Source organism: Colobus angolensis, unplaced genomic scaffold, assembly GCF_000951035.1.
Source record: "Colobus angolensis palliatus isolate OR3802 unplaced genomic scaffold, Cang.pa_1.0 Scaffold38, whole genome shotgun sequence".
NCBI classification, from domain to species: domain Eukaryota; kingdom Metazoa; phylum Chordata; class Mammalia; order Primates; family Cercopithecidae; genus Colobus; species Colobus angolensis.
Genome location: NW_012117154.1, coordinates 6255116 through 6274760, shown reverse-complemented (window position 1 = coordinate 6274760; position 19645 = coordinate 6255116). Strand labels below are relative to the sequence as shown.

Sequence of the window (19645 nt, the reverse complement as noted above, 5' to 3'; positions counted from 1 at the left end):
GGTGTGTGTGTGGTGTGTGTGTATGGTGTGTGTGTGGCGTGTGTGGTGTGTGTGTGTACTGCGTGTGATCACATGCAGCCCCGAGCCCACAGGCCATATGACCATCTGGTGGGGCAGGAACGGACTGCAGGTTGCTTTGCCTGGCTCTGCTCCCAGCGTCCTCCGTGTTCTGAGCCACTCATTAATCAGCTTCCTCATCTGAAATTGCGAAATCCCCTAAAGCTCAGGTCCTGTGACCACAGGTACGGGCCAGCATTGGGACAGGCTTTGCCTGTAAGAGGGCTGGTCTAGGGGGACATCTGAACCCAACTCAGGAACACCTCACAGGTCCACCAGCAGGGCTAGACCCTGGGGGAGATCTAGGGCAACAGGGTCCGCCTGGGAAGCTCAGCTCCGGCACTGCCCGGGGCGTCTCTGCCCACACAGGACCATTCCTCTTGCCTGGACTCCTCTTGGGGTTTGCCAAGGTCTGTTCAGAAACCGAGATATCAGGGAGTTGATTCTGCCAAGACCAGCAGTGGGCCGTAAAATGTTATTTTGTACCAGAAAAGTCCTTTCTGGGAAAAAAAATGGATTCCGAAGTTTGGGTGTATGAAAATAGCCCCTGGTGAGTGTGGTTTTCCACTAAAGATGCTTTGATCAGACAAACTCTCTGTCAACCACTCGAGGGGGGTTATGGAGACGTGCAGATAATACCCTAGGCCAGCGTGGCCTGCTGTACTGGGAACCAGGGCCCTGGATGAGCAGCCGGCACCGAAAGCCTCATTTTCTTCATTTGTAAAATAGAAAACCCTCCATTGGCCGTCCTAGGTGCTTGCCAGGATCCAGCTTGGCTAACGATACGGACCTGTGCGGCTCTGTGGTGTGTTGAGAATCCTTTACCTTCTTATACAGTAGCCTCCCCTTTGTGGTTGCAACAACCTAGGAAGGTTTTCTGTTTTATGGAAAAACTGACTGCAATGAAATAATCTGTTAAAGTCAAAGGTAGGCGGCTGAACCCTGCACCCTGCCAGGAATGAAAACTTGAATGTAATTTATTTTTAAACTGATGATTTAAAGAAAAGAAAAAAAGCAGCAACATTGCAGCCTATAAAATATTTGATTTATCTGAGGCAAAAAAATCTTAAAAATATGACTCCAGAGACTCCCAGGGTTATGGATGCCTAGTTCATAAATTCTCATAAATCCAATAAGTCCCAGGAGCCTTAGGGGAGCCCCCACACACCCCTATCCCATCTCCCCTGTCACTTGTGGCTCCTTAATACCACACGGACACCCCCAGAACCACTGGAAGGAAATCCCTGGCCCTGGTCCTGAGAGAATCCTGGGATTTGGAGGGAGAGGGGCTGGAAAAGCAGGACCCTGCTGAGGGAGGCGGCAGTGGAGGTGCCCACTCCTCAGTGACCTTCTCTCCAACTATCTGTCGCCTCCACATCGTTCCCCCAACGTTGCCTTCAGGCTTCCTCTCCGCTCTGTTTCCTTGCCTGAAACCATCAATTCACTCGTTACACCTGTTGTAAGAGGCGTCTCTGAAAACTTTTCAGACAAACTGGCAGGGGATTAGTATGAGTTTGCAGTTTCTTCCCTCCCTCAACTCTGCACGGAGGTGGCCGACAATGAGAAAATTTGAGGTTTTATTATCGGAGGGAACAGCTGGATTTGGAAGCATGGGGCACTTCGAGCAGGGAGGACAGGACAGATGGGGGCCCTTCAGTGTGTCCCGAGCACCGCAGGAAGGACCAGGACGCCTGGAGAGTTTGAATAAGGGAAGCAGTGTGCTCAGAATGCAGAGAGGTGGGTGATATGGTTCGGCTCTATGTCCCCACCCACATCTCATGTTGAATTGTAATTCCCCAGTGTTGGAGGTGGGGCCTGGCGGGAGGTGAATGGATCATGGGGTGGTTTCTAATGGTTAAGTACCATCCCCTGGTGCTGTCTCCCAAGTCCTGGTTGTTTAAAAGTGCATAGCACCACACGTCCCCAACTTCATTCTCTTCCTCCTCCGCCATGTGAAGAGGGTGCTTGCTTCCCCTTCACTCTTCTGCCACAGTTGTAAGTTTCCTGCGGCCCCCCTCCCCAGCCACGCTTCCTGTACAGCCTGCAGAACTATGAGTCAGTTCAACCACTTTTTTTCATAAGTTACCCAGTCTCAGGTAGTTCTTTATAGCAGTGCAAGAACAGACTACTACAGCGGGCACATGCCAACCCCAGGGAAGGCCTGTCTGACATTTTCTCCTGGGGTCCTTCATGCTTGAGGGGCCCTAGCATGAGAGAGGGCACATTTCTTTCTCCTGTAGTTCTCCTTCTATCTGTACCTCCTGCTTCCATAACACAGAATTTGGGCCACTGCTGTAGCCTCTGTAGCTCATCCCCACGGGGGGCTCCTGTGGGTTGGCCTGTCACACATGGAAACGGGCATTCTGAAGTCTAGACACCCCATGGACACAGAATCTTTGGAATGCAACCTATTCAGACTTTTTGGTGAGTCTGTGCTCAAGCATCCAAACTTTTTAAAAAGTTTGACCAAATTGTTTTTTCCCACTTGTATTCAGTGTATAGAACAACACAACCAGGCTGTCAAAATGAGAAAATACGAAGCTATGATGTACTGGTGTCAGAAGAAGGTGAGAGCTATTATTACATTTCTACTGAGCATAACAGTATAAAGCTTCTCCTTTCAGTCGTGATGAACTAAGCAATATGGACCAACCCTCTCTTGACAGATAGCTAGAAACTTTTGAACAAAATACTTAAAAAAATCTTGAATACTGATGGGCTAGTGAGATAGCAAAAAACTAGTGGGCCAACATCAGGAAGAAGATAGAAATTCAGACAAATGAACCCAGCATTTGGGGCAGTTATTCCTTTGGGAGTGATTTTAGTCATGGAAGAGATGGTTAAGAGGTGGAGCCATACATTTTTGCCATTCCATAGAAATAAAGGACAAAATTTAGAGTCTGAGACACTCCAATTTTGGGGGTGGGGGTCTTAGCAACCCTTCTTCTTTGCATTAGATCTTTAAATAATTACATCTAAGGAAAAAAGATAAGCTGAAAATAGACAAATCATTTCAAGAACTTTTTCAGTTTTCAGATATCTTGATGGCCCAGAAAAATCTCAGTTTCTAAAATTAGATTAAGATGATTCCAGATTGTGAATATACCCAGTTGTTTGGTAGTTACAAAAAATTCTCAGAGAAAGAGTGTATCAGCAAATTATTTCCACAAATTTTTTTTTTTTTTCCAAATGCAGTGTCTAGCATACAGTCTAAAATAAGCAAACACACAAAAAGAAAACATGGTGTGGACAATAACCCATAGAAACTAGAACAATAAAATTCAACCATCATGGGCTCCAGATATTGAAATTAACCAGGTAAAGCTTTTATTTTTATTTTATTTTAATTTTTTTGAGGCAGAGTCTCATTTTGTTGCCCATGCTGGAGTGCAGTGGGGTGATCTCGGCTCACTGCAACCTTCGACCCCAGGGTTCAAGTGATTCCCCTACTTCAGTCTCCCAAGTAGGTGGGATTACAGGTACATGCCACCATGCCCAGCTAATTTTCGTATTTTTACTGGAGATGGGGTTTTGCCATGTTGGCCAGGCTGATTTTGAACTCCTGACCTCAAGTGATCCACCTGCCTCGGCCTCCCAAAGTGCTGGGATTACAGGCATGAGCCACTGTGCCCAGCCAACCAGGTAAAGCTTTTAAATAGGTGAGACCGTTAAAGTATTTTAGAAAGACATGACAGATTTGAAAAAGTTCATATACAAATTTAAGAACTGCAATATATAATTTTGAAATTAAGAACTCAATGGATGGGTTTAACAGAACATTAGGCCAGCTAATAAGAAAATTAGTGAACTTGAAAATGGATTAAAAGACATTATCCAGGCCTGGCACAGTGGCTCACACCTGTAATTCCAGAACTCTGGGAGGCTGAGGTGGGCGGATCACTTGAGGTCAGGAGTTCCAGACTAGCCTGGTCAACATGGTGAAATCCCGTCTCTACCAAAAATATGTTTTAAAAAAATTAGCCAGATGTGGTGACTCGCACTGTAATCCCAGCTACTCAGAATGCTGAGGCAAAAGAATCCCTTGAACCTGAGAGGTGGAGGTTGCAGTGAGCTGAGATCGTGCCACTGCAGTCCAGCCTGGGTGACTGCGAGACTCTGTCTTAAAAAAACAAAACGAAACAAAACAAAACTATCCAGAATGAAGCATGGATGGGGACATAAAAATTGAACATTCAAAAGAGGTGTTAAAAAACATAGAAGATAATGTAAGAAGTTTTAAAAAATATTTACTGGAGTCTGAAAAGGAGAAGTGGAAAAGAATACTCAGAAACAATACTCGAAAAAATACTGGTTAAGAAAAAAAATTTATACTGAAGAAAGGCATTTGAGACTCAATATTTTTCTCTAGGTATTGCTTTGCTTCATTCCACAATACCTAAAATGTAAGAATAAAAGTGGCTTAAAATAAAATAAAGGAAAAAACATAACATGACAATACTCAGAAAAAGAAAGCTAATGTACGTATACTAATATCAGATGAAACTGACTTTAGACATGAAATTATTGGAGACAAATCTATTAGAGACAAAGAAGGATGCTTTATTCACCAGGAAGACATAACAATTCTAAATTCATTATATTTTCATTCTGTTATACATATACATACATATATAGGTGTGTAGGAGGATTGCTTAAACCTGGGAGGTAGTGGCCGCAGTAAGCCATGATTGTGCCACTGCATTGCAGCCTGGGCAACAGAGCAAGACCTAGATTCAAAAAAAGAAGTTAGAACAAAAACAAATACACACAAAGTAGAAGGAAGGAAAAAAAGAACAGAAATAATAGAAAACAAATATACAATAGAAACATACTTACCAAAATTAATAATAAGAAATGAAATGTGAGTAGTTTTATGACCATTAAAGACAGGATTAAACTATCTCAGATGAGGAAAAAAGGTATGAATAAAATTCCATGTACACTTGTAATTTTAAAAAAGGACTCTTAGTGAATTAGACTACAATGGAAGTTCTTTAATCTGACTAAATAATATGCCCCCAAACCTACAGAAACCATCATAATTAAAAGTGAAATGTTCCTTTGAGGCAGTGATGGCTGCTCTTCCTGCTTCTGAGTAAGATTGTACTGGAAGTCCTAGCCAGTGTTGACTTTTTCTGAGACGTCAGCCAACCGGGGGGGAATTCCTTTCTAAGAAATCCCCTTTGAGTGACTGGCTCTGAAGAAGTTGGTCTTGCTCTCGTGTAAGTGCAGCTTTGTGGTGGGGTGTGGTTACATGGCTGCTGTGGCCAATGAGCTGTGAGTGCAGGTAATGTGCATCAGAGGTCTCGGTCCCTGAGGCATGGGCTCTTCCAATCTTTAAGGTGGTGGCTGTTTCATTAGGCTGGATCCCAGAGTGAGAGAAAAGCCCCCAAAACTACTGCAGTACACATGGAGTATGAATGAGAAATAACATAAATCTTTCTTATTATACACCAGAGATTATGGCACTGAGACAGAGGGCTGTGGAGGCCACAGCAGCTCCAGCCTGGATGCTAATCTGCCATGTTGGTTGATACGGTTTGGTTCTGTGGCCCACCCAAATCTGATCTCAAATTGTAATCCCCACGTGTTGAGGGAGGGACCTGGTGGGAGGTGATTGGATCATGGGGACAATTTCCCCCATGCTGTTCTCATGATAAGAGTTTTCATAAGATCTGATAGTTTATAAGTAGCAGTTCCCCCTTCAGTCTCTCTCTTTCCTGCTGCCATGTATGATGTGCCTTGCTTCCCCTTCACTTTCCACTATGATTGTAAGTTTCCTGAGGCTCCATAGCCATGTGGAACTGTGAGTCAACTAAACCTCCTTTGTGTATAAATTACTCAGCATCGGGTAGTATCTTTATAGCAGTGTGAGGAAGGACTAATATATTGGTGTTGATGAAGAATCAAACTCTAAAATATGTGAAGAGATTTATTCTGAACCAAATATGAGTTACCATGGCCTGTGACACAGCCCGAGAAGGTTCTGAGAACATGCGTTCAAGGTGGTCTGGGTACAGCTTAGTTTCATACATTTTAGGGAAACATGAAACATTAATTAAATAAATGGAAGATGTACATTGGTTTGGTCTGGAAAGGTGGAACAATGGGAAGGTGGGAACTTCCACCAGGTCATAGGTAGATTCAAAGATTTTCTGATTGGCAGTCGGTTGAGAGTTAAGACTTAGGAATGTCTGGGTTAAGATAAGGGGTTGTGGAGACCAGGGATTTATCATGTAGCCTGCAGGTAGCAGGCTTCAGAGACAGTAGATTGTAAATGTTTCTTATTAGACTTAAAAAGTTTGTTCTATAAACCAAAAATAAAATTTGAAAGCCCCCCCCAACCATCTGAATGGACTTCCTCCTAGGCCATGGCATTCTAAATTTAACCTGAAAGACTGGTTTAGGCCATGACAGGAAGTGGGGGTCAGACATGCCTCACTGTACCCACCAGCATGAACATCAACACAGACCTTAAGTCTGATAAGAAACATTTAAGTCTATTCTCTCTGAAGCCTGCTACCTGGGGGCTTCATCTGCATGATAAAACTTTGGTCTTCACAACCCCTTATCATACCCAGACATTCCTTTCTATTGCTAACTCTTTCAACCAACTGCCAATCAGAAAATGTTTAATCTACCTATAACCACCCAACCCCTGAGCTTCAAGTTGTTCCACCTTTCTGGACTGAACCAATGTGTTTCTTTTTTTCCTTTCTTTCTTTTTTATGAGATGGAGTTGCACTCTGTCACACAGGCTGGAGTACAATGGCGGAATCTCGGCTCACTGCAACCTCTGCCTCCCAGGTTCAAGCAATTCTCCTGCCTCAGCCTCCTGAGTTGCTGGGATTACAGGCATGCGCCACCATGCCTGACTTTTTTTGTATTTTTAGTAGAGATGGGGTTTCAGCATGTTGGTCAGGCTGGTCTCAAACTCCTGACCTCAAGTGATCCCCCGACCTTGGCCTCCCAAAGTGCTGGGATTACAGGCGTGAGCCACCGTGCCCAGCCCCAACATATTTCTAAAATATATTTGATTGATGTCTCATGTCTCCCTAAAATGTATAAAACCAAGCTGCACCCTGACTACCTTGGGCATGTGTTCCCAGGATTTCCTGAGGGCTGCGTCACAGACCATTGGTCACTCGCATTTGGTTCAGAATAAATGTCTTCAAATATTTTAGAGAGTTTGACTCCTTTTGTCACCAGTTGTATCAGTAATGCCAAAAGGGAGGAGGGGATAATGAGGTATGTCTGGCTCCTGCTTCCCATCACAGCCTGAACTAGCCTTTCAGGTTGACTTTGGAATGTCCTTGGCCAAGAGGAGGCATTCATTCAGATTGTTGGGGGACTTAGAATTTTATTTGTGGTTTACATTGGCTTATGATTGACATTCTGGGAAGGCCTCTAAGATTTCCAGTTTATCTCCCATTCCCTGTGTAAGAGCAGCTACTTACTGTAAGTCCTGCCCTTAGGTCAAACAACCTTGACATTATCATACTTCAACCATCCGGCACATTCCTTCTGAACCACCCCTCCCTATGCTATATAAGCTCTGCGTCTGGGGCTGAGGGGTAGGGATCCACCATCTCATCTCACTGCCACCTGGGACACAGACATGGCTTCTCTTTGTAAGTCCCTATGGAACATTTCTTTCTAAGAAACTCAATGTGTCAGCCTCTCAGCTTCTTTGGACTTTGGGGCTGGTTTGCATAGACCTGCCCACTGTAAAACGTGGGCTGAGAGACCAAGAAATGTGCAAAGGGAATGAAGCATCGGTGGGAGAAATCCCAGGCAGCATGGGTCACCTTTTAGATGCATGTGTGTGAGTGCAGTGATGCCTCTAAAATGCTGGCATGCTTAAAGCAATCATTAGCTGAGAGCCGTCCATCACCCAGCGGTCAGGAAGGGTGGTGAGCAGCTACTGCTGTGGACGGCTGCTTCTAGGGGGTGCCTCTTTGGTGATGGAGGTCAGCCAGCAGCAGAGGCAAAGTAAAAGGGCTTTGGTAGGAATTACAATTGGGAAAAGGTTTTTAAAAGAGCTTGGCAGTCAAAAGCTAACTTGGTTCAATCTGCCATGTGGGTTGTATATGTGTGCACGCCTATTGCTTATTGCTTTTTTTTTTTTTTTTTTTTTGAGTCAGAGTCTTGCTCCGTCGCCCAGGCTGGAGTACAGTGGTGAGATCTCGGCTCACTGCACCTCCACCTCCCAAATTCAAGCAATTCTCCTGCCTCAGCCTCCAGGGTAGCTGGGACTACAGGCGCCCGCCACCGTGCCTGTCTAATTTTTGTATTTTTAATAGAGGCGGAGTTTCACCATGTTGACCAGGCTGGTCTTGAACCCCTGACCTCAGGTGATCCACCCACCTCAGCCTCCCAAAGTGCTGGGATTACAGGCTTGCACCACTGTGCCTCGTTGCTTATTGCTTTAAGGCCTCTGCTCTCTGTAAAACTTCTCAGTCGACTGAACCCTGTTTCTCTGTTTGCTTCTGTCTGTCCCTCTTTCTTCTTGCAACCCCCAATGACACACGAGGGACCTAAACAAGGAAATTTCTGACAGCCTAGGATCCTTGGGGAACCGGGAAAAGGCACCAGTCTCCTCTCTCTGGGAGGAACCTGTTTTTCCTCCTGGCATCCTGAGTTGTAAGCAGACAGGTTCCCCGCAGGTCTAGGACTTTGCTCTCTTGTACTGTGTTACTGGGCTCGTTGGCTGCTTGTAGGGCACTAGAGACTGCTTGGCACTGTGAGAGGACTTGACCTCGACGTGTGTGGTGGCTGGTGGTTGATGGCGCGTGAAAGCCACAGTGCTGGAGGTGGCTCAGGATAGTCGTGCACTGGAAACCATCATTGCTCTGGGGGCTACCTGGGTCTTTGCACGTTTGAAAAAGAAAGTCATGGTTTAGGTCCTAAAACCTGCATGCTTTCTTGGTCCTGGTCCTTAAAGGGCTCAACCCTAAAGCCAGTAATCTAATTAAGAAACAAGCTAAATTGAAAAGACCCCCTGGCCGGGCGCGGTGGCTCAAGCCTGTAATCCCAGCACTTTGGGAGGCCGAGATGGGCGGATCACGAGGTCAGGAGATCGAGACCATCCTGGCTAACACGGTGAAACCCCGTCTCCACTAAAAAATACAAAAAAAAAACTAGCCGGGCGAGGTGGCGGCGCCTGTAGTCCCAGCTACTCAGGAGGCTGAGACAGGAGAATGGCGTGAACCTGGGAGGTGGAGCTTGCAGTGAGCTGAGATCCGGCCACTGCACTCCAGCCTGGGCGATAGAGCAAGACTCCATCTCAAAAAAAAAAAAAAAAAAAAAGAAAAGACCGCCTATCTAACGAATCAACCTTCAAAACGCTTTGTAAAGGAAATGCACATCTTTAGGGGGAATCTCCATTTGTAAGGGCATCTCTGTCTCTGCGCTGAAACCACTAGAAACTTTATCTACGGAGAAGACAATGGCTTAAAGTTTATATAACAGATCTTGCTTTTGCTTAGATTGAAGTTCTGTTCCTTTCTACCTGTTTCCCCAGAGTCCTGTCTTAGGAGATGCAGATTTAGAATTTTCTCCCTAACATTTGTTTAGGCCATGAAACAGGCAATCGAGAGATTAACAGTCTAAAGTGAGGGAGAATATTTAAAAGATGGCAACAGAAAAATCTTATTAAATGTGTGAGATCTGCTGCTGTGTCTGCTACGTCTACATATGTGTCATGCGTATGCGACACTTCACTACTATAGAAAGTAGAAAGTTCCTCTTCAGAGTTTCCCTTCTTGTTAAAGAATAAATCATAAGTGTTAGAAATAATAGTTTCTTTTAAAGACTAAGTTTCTTCAAGCCTCCTTGCTTTGTGCTAATAACTCTTTGTTAAGCCCTATCCTATGTAGCTGCTGGACATGCTCACCGGCACGTTCCAGTTCACAGCCTATGCCCCTTCCTTATTTGGAAATGTTATTGCTTCTTTAAATCTTTCGTAAGCAACTTCCTCCTTTCCTTTGCTCTCCCTTGCCTTTACCTAGTTAAGAAAGTTTTAGGTTGTTAGCAAGTCAAGTGTCAGTTTAGACTGTGAGGTTCAGCTCCAGCCAATGGATGCAGGACACAGCAGTAAGGATGACCGAAATCCGTAAGGGATAAATACGTCTGCTTTTCCTTTCTTAGGTGTACTCTTGTGGCAAGACTGCTGGTGAGTGTACCCTTTCTGCAGAAAGTGAAAATTGCCTTGCTGAGAGAATTAAATTTATGTTCAAGTGCTATTTCTTATTTTATTTTATTTATTTATTTTTTGAGATGGAGTCTCGCTCTTTTGCCCAGGCTGTAGCATAGTAGCACGATCTCCGCTCACTGCAAGCTCCATCTCCTGGGCTCACGCCATTCTCCTGTCTCAGCCTCCTGAATAGCTGGAACTACAGGCTCCCACCACCATGCCCAGTTAATTTTTTGTATTTTTAGTAGAGATGGGGTTTCACTGTGTTGGCCAGGATGGTCTCTATCTCCTGACCTCGTGATCCACCCACCTCGGTCTCTCAAAGTGCTGGGATTACAGGCGTGAGCCACCGGCCCGGCCCTCAAGTGCTATTTCTTTATGGCGCCAGGGAACAAGCATTTTGCATTCCTAACACTACCAAAATATATGAAAGAGAACATTTACATGCTTAAATCAAATATTTTATGAGAAAAATAGATGCTAGCTTGAATGCCTTTTAGCGCATGCGATTTTGGTAATCTTTGGTAAATAAAACCAGTTTCAAAATTATCTTCAGGAATTTAAGATCTTTTTTTTTTTTTTTTTTTTTGAGATGGAGTCTTGCTCTGTCGCCCAGGCTGGAGTGCGGTGGCCAGATCTCAGCTCACTGCAAGCTCCGCCTCCCGGGTTTACGCCATTCTCCTGCCTCAGCCTCCCGAGTAGCTGGGACTACAGGCGCCCGCCACCTCGCCCGGCTAGTTTTTTGTATTTTGTTTAGTAGAGACGGGGTTTCACTGTGTTAGCCAGGATGGTCTCGATCTCCTGACCTCGTGATCCGCCCGTCTCGGCCTCCCACAGTGCTGGGATTACAGGCTTGAGCCACCGCGCCCGGCCAGGAATTTAAGATCTTAAAGTCATGTTATATTAAATTAATCCTAGGGTTTTCAGCAGAAATTGGGATTACTCAGAGTGTGCTTGGTAAAGGTTATAAAAGCGTGATTTTTGCTGAAAGGAAAAGCAATTTTATCTAGCATATTTACAGATTGTTTCAAAATGAACAGAAGAGTGTGCTGGGTTGGGTCTTGGGGCTGGACCAAGCTCATATCCGGGTCTGTCTTGAGCTCAGATCACCAGCCTTAAAGCTACCCACAAAGGGGAAAATTATGCCAGGAACAAAGGAAATTACCTTTGAGACCTGTAGTTACCAAGAAGATAGTCAATGTGGGCAAAGGGAAACACCAAGCAACTGTTGAAACTAGAGTGGAGTGTGAAGGAATTGTTCCCTTTTGTAGGTCTGGATCATCAGCTCCCTGAAGAACCTTTATGAAAATGGATTGTGAGCATGGCTAATTTGGGAGCAGTGTCTCTGGTTTAAAATGCTGCAGAGGGGAAGAACATGTTTGGGTTGATTCAGGACCCATACTCACCACTGAACTATTGCAGCTGGGTATATACAATCCAGACACACAGGAGAGTATTCCTGAGGGAGCAGCCAGCCTAGGGGACCAGGTAAAAGGCACTGGAAGGTCTGTTTACCCTGAGAAGGGGACAGTCTGATTCCACTATAAATGCCAAGTGCAGCACCTCAGATGAAGCAGCTGGCTTCTTATGGGTCTTACAGATGCTGATAAAACCATGAGGTTAATTAAGAGCAGGGCAAAGGCAAAAGGAACAGCCAGAATCCATCAAAGGGAAGTGGAAATTTTTAAATGGTTATTTAAAAATAAGGTAAATAGGCCAGGCACAGTGGTGGCTCACACCTGTAATCCTAGCACTTTGGGAGGCTGAGGCGGGTGGATCACCTGAGGTCAGGAGTTCAAGACTAGCCTGGCCAACATGGTGAAACCCCGTCTCTACTGAAAAAAAAGAGAAAAAGTTAGCCAGGCACGGTGGCAGGTGCCTATAATCCTAGCTACTCAGGAGGCTGAGGCAGGGAATCACTTGAACCCAGAGTGACAGAGGTTGCAGGGAGCTGAGATCTCGTCACTTCACTCCAGCATGGGTGAAAGAGTGAAACTGTCTCAAAAATAAATAAATAAATAAAAATTAAAAAACTAAAATAAAAATAAGGTAAAATTTAAAAAATCAATAGATGAAGCTAAGAGGAAAAAGGAGAGAGTCCTGGGGCTTATCCCAACAGGGTGGCAATCTTTAGATAATTACTAAGAAATGGAATGAATTGAGGACTAAGTTCTTATATTTTATCTTGCCCAAATTCCTACTTAAGGGGTCAGGGGAGTCATGTCCTACAAACCATAAATTCTCATCAGATGGGTTTTATTTAACCCTGTATATTGTGACTTACTTTTCAATCTGACTCTGGCATAACGTTATGAGACAAGGAAAAAAATATTTAACCCCAAAATATATTTTCTTGTCATCCCTTGAAATTGCCCAGCAAAGTCTCTTGTGGGAAAAATCCACATTCTATAGAGAATCCCCTTCCCACTTTGTTTTCCTTCATTTCTTTCCAGATCCAGGAGATAATCAACTAAGAGCCAGGTACCCTTTTAGGTCCAATATGAAACATTTTACAACCTGCTCTCTCTCTGAAGTCTGCTGTCTGAGAGATTCCTCTGCACAATAAAACCTGGTTTCCACAATCCTTTACCTTAACCTCAACATTCCTTGCCATTGATCCCAGGTCTTCAGATTAACTCAACCAATTGTCAACCAGAAAATGTTTAAATTTACCTATAGCCTGGAAGGCCCCACTTTGAGTTGTCCTGCCTCTCTGAACCAAACCAATGTGTTTCTTAAAGGTATTAGATTACTGTCTCTTGCCTCCCTAAAATCTATAAAACCAAGCTGTGCCCTGACCACCTTGGGCACATGTTTTCAGGACCTCCTGAGGGCTGCGTCACGGGCCATTCATCACTCAGATTTGGCTCAGAATAAATCTCTTTAAATATTTTATAGAGACAGATTCTTTGGCACAGAATAAAATGGAGATTGATGGAGTTAAAATAAAGGTCTTTTTTTTTTCTTTTGAGATTTAGTCTTGCTCTGTTGCCCAGACTGGAGTGCAGTGGCACAATCTCGGCTCACTGCAACCTCAGCCTCCTGGGTTCAAGCGATTCTTTTGCCTCAGCCTCCCGAGTAGCTGGGACTACAGGCATGCGGCACCACGCCCGGCTAATTTTGTATTTTTAGTAGAGACGGGGGTTTCTCCATGTTGGTCAGGCTGGTCTCAAACTCCTGACCTTAAGTGATTCACCCATCTTAGCCCTCCAAAGTTCTGGGATTACAGGCGTGAGCCACCACGCCCAGCCAAAACAAAGGTCTTAACACTGTCAAAAGTTGGGTGAACCAAAGGAAGCCTCCACTGGCCCCACAATGTTAAAGGGCCCCAAACCAGTTTTCTGTATTTATCCCAGACTGGATAAATTAAAAAAAAAAAAAAATCAGAGGGCAAAGAGTGCAACGAGTAAGCTGAGGGCGATGCTGATGCAGATAAGTCCAGATTAAAGGTTGACAAGAGGGACCCTTGGCTCAACCCCTGCTGGGAACTTAAATCTTTGTTACAAGAGAGGGAAAATGTCCTGGGGGTTGAAATAAGAAGTTCCTGGTGCTGTTACAGGTGTAATTAGACACTCATGAGCAGGGGCAGGAGAGGGCTCTTCTCCCATCCACTAGGAATGTCAGGTGATGGTTTGACAATGATCACATTGCCTCTCTAAATGGGCTAAATTGGCAGCCAGCACCAGCGAGAGGCCATTTCCTGATGGTCTACACCTGTTGCATTACCATGTTCACTGAATGCGGGTGCCAGGGAGAAGCAACTTCCCGGCCATGTGCATTAAGGGACAAAATGGCGGAATGTGACCTTCCGGGGAACACCACAGGAAAAGGGCAGAAAGCCTCAGAGGGGCATGCGTACAACTTCCTAATCACACTGTGTGTGCTCACCTCCCAAGGGTAAGGAGGGCACTGTGCATGCGGGCAGCCCACCCTAAGGGAGGAACCATGGGAAAGGGGCCAGCCTGGAAAGTCTAGGATCATGGTTAAACACTGCATTTGACCTTCATGTCAGGACCATGAAGAGACCCACTTGGGTCTCTTCCAAGCATATGTTCCTTTCTTTCTTGTTCTCTTTAAAAGAAACTTCCACTCCTGCTCTGAAAGTTGCCTTGGTCTCTTTTTCTGCCTTATGCACCTCAGTCGAATTCTTTCCTCCGAGGAGGCAAGACTTGAGGTTGCTGCAGACCTGTACAGATTGGCCCCCAGTAACTCGGATACCTTCCACTGGTGACATACCCGGCACCATAAGACTCGGATATTTTCCACCCCTAACATATTTGGTGGTGTGACTTAGATAAGCTCCCTGGTGGTGAGCGAGCTCTGTGCCTCACCTTCTTTGGCTGGAGGCATCCGACCCCGGTGCATGGTTTTCCTTCTCCTCACTCTCCTGCTCACTAACCAAACCCCAGAACAATTCCTCTTGGCCATTAGTGACTCTGCTCCCCTTGGCTGATATCTCAGCTCACTCTGATGGGTGACTCGCAGGTGTGGGAAGGACTTTAGGGTCTGCACCAAGCAGATTAGAGGCACTCGCTGACCCTCCTAGTGAGAGGCTTGTGAGAATAGTGAGGCTAAGGCCTAAAAACCATGCAATATCTGGGGTTTCCTCTACTTTTTCTTTTTTTTTTTTTTTTTGTGAGACAGAGTCTCGCTCTGTCGCCCAGGCTGGAGTGCAGTGGCCGGATCTCAGCTCACTGCAAGCTCTGCCTCCCGGGTTCATGCCATTCTCCTGCCTCAGCCTCCCGAGTAGCTGGGACTACAGGCGCCCGCCACCTCTCCCGGCTAGATTTTGTATTTTTTAGTAGAGATGGGGTTTCACTGTGTTAGTCAGGATGGTCTCGATCTCCTGACCTCGTGATCCGCCTGTCTCGGCCTCCCAAAGTGCTGGGATTACAGGCTTGAGCCGCTGCGCCCGGCCGGCTTTTTCTTTTCAACGAAAATTGGCTCTTTTCCAAAACCCTGCACAACCCCCGCCCCCCCCATTCTGTTTATTCTCTGTGTGTTCTGAAATGGCCTTCAGCACTCACTGGATGTTCCACCTTGAGGGCAAATCTGCCTCTTTGCTTTCTCTTTGCCTGCCACGTGACTTCTAAACACTCCCTGTTACCTGCGTGCCCACGGGCTCTCTGCGTTTGTGCGGCAGTGAAGACACGGGCTCCCTTGCAGATATCCTGAGGTTTACGTTTGTTTCTCCCAGCTCGAAGGACCTTCAATCCTTCCCCTGCCTGCTGGCACACGGCTGGGACAGATGCTAATTGGAACTCTGGCTCTGCCAGCTTCTTACAACTCACCATGTGCTTTTCGTTCCTGTTATGCCCCAGGACTAGGTTTTCGGATGGCTTTTAAAAGCAGCTTGTCCACCTGCATAGGGCTTTGCTCTGGCCCTTTTAGGATCTCACCCTCTTGCCTTTTAAGCGAGCACCACTTTGGGAGGAGGAGAAATTCTTCCCCCAAGCCCCAAGTCCTCTGGAAGTTAATGCTTTATGTCCATAGGGTGAATAAACATTGCCTTCTTGAATCCAAGGGCTGCTGTTTTTCTGAGCATATGAAGGCATTCCATGAGTATTCCTCCCTCTTCCACTTCCTCCCGTAGCCTCCATGTATCTAATTACTTACACACCCTTCTCAATGGGCATCAAGATCTTCAAGGTTGTATTCCAGGGGAAGGGGGAGGAAGTCCAGTCCCTGTGGCAGTTAACAGAGAAACAGACTTCTAAGAAAAGAGATAATCATTACTAGACTCCTCTGAGTGAGGGTCACTATAATGTCATGGGGACAGGAATACAGGCTGGCCCAAGGCCAAAGAGGCAAGAGCTCCACAGGACAGAGATGAAGGGTGGTCCCAGGCTAGCAGATTACCATTGTAACAGAGATGAAAGGCTAGGGCATACATAGCGAGGACCAGTACATTCCAGAACCCCAGGGATGGACAGGGGCCCACTGTTCACTCCAGCATCTCCTCTGTTTTCAATGGGTAATTGTGATGAGATGGGACTATGGGTACACGGTAAAGACTGGTTAAGTCCAGAACCCAAGATGATGGGGGATGCCCCATTTTGGATGATAGGAAGAAAGGAGAGATGCTTCTTTTTCCTTTTGTCCTCTTTTTTCTCCTCTGTCCTCTGTTTGCACACGGCAGATGGGTAATCATGTCTGCATGCCACAGGGCATGCCGCTCGGATACATCCCCCCCAAACTTGGAAAAGTTTAATTTCCCCAAACCTTAAAAAACTAATTCTCCTTTGTAATACTGTTTGGCTTAAAAATGAACTGGGAGGAAATTACAAAAGTCAGCCTTGGAATCCAGTACCTGTGTGTAAGAGGTCCTCAGATTAGCCTCTTAGGTCTTTTATAACCGAGAGTAGAGTAAGGAGGACAGGAGTAAGCCTGGTGGGTGGGTCAAATGGCATCCCCTCCCTCCAAAAGAAAAAATTCACACTTTATATTACTTAAGGACCAATTACCATTCTTCCACTGGTCCCTGGTAATATCTGGATACCCCACACCTCTTTGGGGCAAAAATATACTCTCTAAGATTGGTGCTCGCTTAATATTCACCCAACCTCTGAATTCACCTTTCTCTCTTAATAGCCCTATTTATCCCAGGAAAGCTACCTAAATCATTAACCAAAAGCTTCAATCTGGACAGTCCTACCTCAGAGGTATACAAATAGCCCACACTTACTTGAACAAGCCCTAGCATAAATCTAACCAAGTAATCTCTTGACGGGGGATAACTTCTAAAGTATTCCCACAACCTCCTCATCTGCTCTCCCTTCACAGGATGCCAGGGTCACTAGGGCTGCCCAGGGAAAGGGAGCCTAGAAGCCTGTCCTGCCAGCAAAAGGGTAAAAATTCTGGCCAGCCAGCCTCCTGACTTCCCTCTCTGTGCAAACTGATTGTGGGAATGGTAAAAATCACTGTATTCTCTGCCCCTCCATGACCAACTTCTGACTTTACTTCTTGAATTTTCCTTTCTTGGAGCTACCTTTGTAGACTCTAAATCTTGTAAAAACTGCTTACCACCTTGCTGAGAATACCTCATACACTCGTGGATAAGTCATAACCTTAGTTAAGGCTTATTGGTTTCACCTGTGAGGTTACTTTTGCCAAAGTTCAAAAGCCAGAAATATTGGCCGTTCTTATTACCTGGCTAAAGTTGGGTAATAAGAGACTTAAAGGTTTTGTTTTAAGAGCATTACGGTTAAAATGGGCTTAATTAAAAGCAGATATCCAAGCTATACATATATTTAAAAGGTCTTTTTTTTTTCTCTTCTTGAATCTTATTTGTTTTTCTGAAAAAAAAAAAGAAAAGGTTTTTTCTTCTCAGTCAACTGAATTGTTTTTCTCCATTTTGTCTTCTTGCCACTCTTGATGCACACGTGAGAGTACCCAAGATAATTTCTAACAGCTTGGGTCTCCTTGGGAAAAACAGAGGAGGTGCCACAAACCCCCTTTTGGGAAAAACCTCTGTTTTCCTCATGGAACCCCAGGAATTAGAAGTGGATAGATCCCTCTCAAAACCTGAGGCTCTGTTTTCTTTGCATTGTGTTACCTGATGTTTTTGACTTTTGGGAGTAGCAGAAATTACTTCACCTTTGGTAATAACTAGGTAGCTAATAGAATTTTATGGATGGCTAATGGCAGTTTTGGGGGGAATACTCAGCTCTTTGATGTTTGGATTAGAGAAGCATGCTCTCAGCCACCTGGAACATATGGAAACGTCCCCCCTCCTCCACTGAGAGATAAAACCTCTATAGGAAATGGGCTGATTCCCTCTTTCTTGGGATCCAGGATCCAGTATAAAATGGGACTCCTAATTTTGGGGATCTGTTTTTGCCTTCCAGGCGTGCCTGTTTATTAGGCACTGGAAGCTGCATGCTTTCCCAGCCCTGTTTCTGGAAGAGCTCCACCCTGGAGCCAGTAATCCAATTAAGAAACTTAAAAACTACTGGCAAAGAAAAAATCTTACAACTACTGAATCTTCTGTTTGTCCATGTATTTATATGTGTTGTGTGTGTGATGTTTATGTAAAAGAGCTCTAATTGGTTTAAAAAATAAGGACTTAAATATTGTCAGAAAAATAAAATTAATGCCTCTTAGTTCATGTAACTTAAATAATCTTTGGGGAATAAAGACAGTTTTAAAGATTATTGGTAAAATAAAAATATCTTCAAAAATTTAGACATTTGGTCTAAATTATGCAAGTCAGATATTAGGTTTGCTAAATGTTTTCAGGTCATAAACTGTGTCTTTGGATTTTGAAAATTGTTTAGCCTGATTTACAGCTAGGTAGGGCTTGGGGACAGGTGGAGTTAGGCACACCCCTAGCTATGCTGGAAAGAGTCAGATCTTATCTATACTTCTCTCTGGCGTCCTAGGCTCCAAACCTAGTACATAATTAAAATTGCTTACTAACCAGGCTTTTTACCAAAAGTTGCTAAGAGTTCTTTCTTTGGTCTGTATTTGTGTAAATATGTCATTGGTATGTTTTCCAAAATTATGGAATTCTGATATAACTTAGTGTATGTTATTAATAATTAGAATTGTTATCTAAAATTGTTGTGTGCCACAGAGGTAACACATTTCCTTGTCAATTGTGTCTTTAACTGTGGGTGCCCTAAGACTTTTTGTCATCCACAATTGTTGTCTTATTTTAATCCTCTTTAAATGTTGGTTTTATAATCAGCTACAGAACTCTAATAGGTGTTCTTAAATGCAAGTTTCTGATAACTTTGGAGATTGTGACATTAGAATAAAGCAAAGAAACCTTTCAGGACTCTAATGGAGAGGTAAAATATTCATGAATATCAAACAGAACAGGAGTTAATGGAATGGATTGAACTAATAGAAGACTGAAGTAATCCTTTTTGACTTTTTAACTTAAAATGTCGCTAATCTTTGTGGTTTTTCAGAGCCAAAAAAAACTTTTCTTTTGAGCTATTTACAGCTTTTAACAATTGAGGAAAATACTTCTGTGAAAAAACTTGGAGCCTATTTGATTCTCTGTACCTGATTTCTCTAGAATTTGGGAACTATCTGTGAGTATGTGAGTATTCTAAACTTATGGTAATATAGTTATTTACGTAAGTGCAATAAGAATGGTGTTTTTTTGTTTTTTGTTTTATTCTGTTTTTTTTTTTGTTTGTTTGTTTTGTTTTTGTTTTTTTTGGCAAGAGGATGCAGTTGGAGAAACTGGTTATTTTACCAAGGCTTTGACTGGAATGGCATGCTTTCCTTTAAGGAATCAAACCTGACTTGTAGAGCCAATAAAATCCCCTTGGGAAAAGTGGCCTCATACCTTGTCTACACACTCCCTGTACAGCTTTCCTAACCTGCGATGAGTAAAGAATGTCACTTTCTAACAGGCCCAGGAGCCCCAAGTTATTTTGG

The 19645-nt window shown here is 44.3% G+C and overlaps 1 long non-coding RNA gene across 1 annotated transcript in view; it reads left to right on the top strand.

The window, feature by feature from the left end:
* The first annotated feature begins 224 nt into the window (after positions 1–224).
* Positions 225–19645, top strand: part of LOC105520387 — a 30504-nt gene continuing 11083 nt past the window's right edge. The window contains exon 1 of the long non-coding RNA XR_001003128.1: positions 225–467. This is a non-coding gene — a long non-coding RNA (uncharacterized LOC105520387). The remainder of the gene's footprint in view (positions 468–19645) is intronic.